Below are 3,795 nucleotides of genomic sequence, written 5' to 3'. Positions count from 1 at the left end.
GTGTGTGTGTGTGTGTCTAGTGTTGTCTTGGTGATGATATCTCAAGTGTATATGTATGTAGTATTAACATGGTGATTATCTCTAGTGTGTGCGTTGTGTATATTTAGTTTGTGTAATGTTGTTATGATGCTGGAGTGGCAACTCATTTCGTTTTAACTCTACATTTGGCACCTATTAACAGCTAGGTGGCCTGGGGATATTTATGACTCTGCCTTTCATTCTTTCAGGGCTGATGAAATAAGCATCAGTTGAGCACTGAGGTCAATGTAATCAAACTAGCTAAGTAACGGGGACGTAAACACACCAGCATCGGTTGTCAAGAGATGGTGTGGGGAACAAACACAGACACACAAACATATACACACACACATATATATATATATATATATATATATATATATATATATATATATATATATATATATACATATATACCTAGGGCTTCTTTCAGTTTCTGTCTACCAAATCCACTCACAACGCTTTGGTTAGCCCGAGGCTATAGTAGAAGACATTTGCCCAAGATGCCACGCAGTGGGACTGAACCCGGAACCGTGTGGTTCATAAGCAAGCTACTTACCACACAGCCACTCCTGCGCCTATACTTAGTGACATTTCATTTGTATTCATGCTTGTTTTGAGTTCAAATTCTGTTGAGGTTGACTTCACTTTTCATCCTCTTGGGGTTGATAAAATAAGTACCAAGTGAGCCCTGAGGCTGATGTAATTGATTTAGCATCTCTCCCAAAATTGCTGGCGTTGTGCCAGAATTTGAAACCAGTATCAAGTATATCTTGTAAGGCAGCAATCTGGCAGACTCGTTAGCATGCTGGGTAAAGTGTTTCGTGGCATTTCACCTGTATTTTTTGTTTTGGGTTCAAATTCTGCAAAGGTTGACTTTGTCTTTCTCCCTTCCAGGGTCTATAAAATAAAGTACCAATTGAGTACCGAGATCGATGTAACTGACTTACCTCTCCCCCAAAACCGTTTGCCTTGGGTTAAAAATTTGAAACCAATATTCTGGAATAGTATTCTAGATGTGAATGAATTTATTAGAGAACAGACTGTGACGGCAATGTTAAACACCAGTTGTAGTGTATGCAGGCTGCATGAATAAGTGCACATGCAAATGCACACAAACATGCATCAAGTTAAAGGAAGCATTGCACTGATGTTATAAAGAAAGATGTTGCATCGTATAACAGTGTTTGTCTGCAAAGTGGATGCCAGAACATGTGATCTTCTCGAAGACTCTATTGTTAAGACTTTTTTTTTTTGCTTTAGATAGATACAATTATTATCATCAGCATCACTGCTGTGACCACAGCCTCAACCACAACGAACACCATCATTATACTCATCATCATCATTATCACCACTACCAGCACCACCATCATCATCATCATCATCATCACTATCACCACCATCACCATCGTTATAAGCAATGCCAGGTTCTTTCCCATCGCTGCAATCACAAATAACATCATAGCCAGCATCTCGCTTCGTCACAATCACCACATTAATCACTATGAACATCAACATTATCTCCATCATTATCATCGTCATCATCGTCATCATCGTCATCATCGTCATCATCGTCATCATCATCATCATCGTCATCATCGTCATCGTCATCATCATAGTCATCATCCACATCACAATCAAAAAATCAATATTATCTCCAGCATCAACATTAGCACCACCAACATCATCATCATCATCATCACCATCACCATCATCACCGACAACAACATCATCATTATCATCATTATCATCATCATCATCATCACTACTGCTACAACTAGTATCATCACTGCTAACATTACCATGACCATGAAGCCCATCCCCACCCCCACCCCCACCACCATCATCTGCATATCAATATTATCCCTGTGAATACAAATAATAAAAGTAAAATCAACAAGCCACAACAATACTGCAATGCAGCGCTGGATTTTGGTAAACTTTTATGGAAACGGGAAATGATTCCAGAAATACCAATTTATTCCAATTCTATTTCCGATAAATAACAGTTTAAAAGCAGTAAAAATTATACCTAGTGTAGAAGAAGTTTGATAACCAAATATGATACCGATTCTCCATGTTTGGTTTTACATAGGGAGGTGTATGTGCATGTGTGTGTGTGTGTGTGTGTGTGTGTGTACATATGTATATATATATATATATATATATATATATACACTTATGTGCGTGTATGTATATATATATATATATATATATATATATATATATATATATATATACACACACGTGTATATATATGTGTATATTTATATATGTGTGTATGTGTATATATGTATGTATGTATGTATGTATGTGCATGTATTGAGGTGCATTGACATGTGTTTGAAAGAGTACATTATATTATGTGTACAAGTGTGTGGGAATCTATGAAATGTGTATCTACATGTGGTGGGGAATATATTTACAGATATATGTGCGCATATATGTATTAACGTATATGTGTGTACGTTTTGTGTATGTACATACGTATGTAATCCATTCCGCTTTGTTTCATCCATATAACTGCAAAACCCTTATGACACTACAAGAAGGGCTGTATCCACCAATGACATGAATGTAAAGGAGATTCAACAAGGGAGCCAGAACAAACAAGGTACTCACTTCACCTGTGTTAAGGGACCAATAATCTGGTGCTTAAAAATCTGAAACTGCCTTCTAGTACAGCTCTCGAAAATCCCATTTAAAAAATCTTTTATCTGTTACTGATTACATTTACCATTATTATTATTTACTGTGGCCATGCTGGAGCATGGCATGGCTGTGTGGTATGAAACTTGCTTCTCAACGACATGGTTCCAGGTTCAGTCCCACTGTGTGGTACTTTGGGCAAGTGTCTTCTACTATAGCCTCAGGCCGACCAAGCTACTTACCACACAGTCACACCTGCAGCAATTTCTCGAGTACTTGGAATTCCCCACTGGTACTAAATTGGTTCCCAGACATTGCTCTGTATGATTTTTTCCTCATATGAGTCACAAATAACGTTAAGTAGACTAAGATATGTCATAAAAGAAGACAGGACGTCACAGATGAGACTGGAATATCTGTGATCATAAGTCAGAGAGATGTGGGCTGGTCTTAAGCAAAACAACAACAAGGAAAATAATGATGAGACGGAGGAGGAGGAAGAGGGGAAAGAAAAGGAGAACAACAACATGGATAGAATAAAGGCAAAAAAATGAAAAGAATTATATCCCAAACAAATAAATGGAAGTATTGGAAGAAACGTTGATTCCTTGAAAGTAAATGTCTGTGAATGAAGGAAACGGTAAACACGGCTGGTAGGAGACATGAGAGAAAAACAACCAATTATGGATTGGGTGTACTACAATGTGTATAAGAGCGTGTGTGTGTTTGTCTTAGCATGTGTGTGTGCGTCTTAGCGTGTGTGTGTGCGTCTTAGCGTGTGTGTGTGCGTCTTAGTGTGTGTGTGTGCGTCTTAGTGTATGTGTGTGTGTGTGTGCATGTATAATAAAAGCTGTGTATATATATATATATATGTGTGTGTGTGTGTTTTAGTGTGTATGTGTGTGCATGTATAATAAAAGCTGTATATATATATATGTGTGTGTGTGTTTTAGTGTGTATGTGTGCTTGCATAATAAAAGCTGTATATATATATATGTGTGTGTGTGTGTGTGTGTTTTAGTGTGTATGTGTGCATATATAATAAAAGCTGTATATATATATGTGTGTGAGTGTGTATTTTAGTGTGTATGTGTGCATGTATAATAAAAGCTGTATATATATATG

This window comes from Octopus bimaculoides, chromosome 18 (genome assembly GCF_046866305.1).
Source record: "Octopus bimaculoides isolate indiv1 chromosome 18, ASM4686630v1, whole genome shotgun sequence".
NCBI lineage: Eukaryota > Metazoa > Mollusca > Cephalopoda > Octopoda > Octopodidae > Octopus > Octopus bimaculoides.
This window is presented reverse-complemented; position numbering follows the sequence as displayed.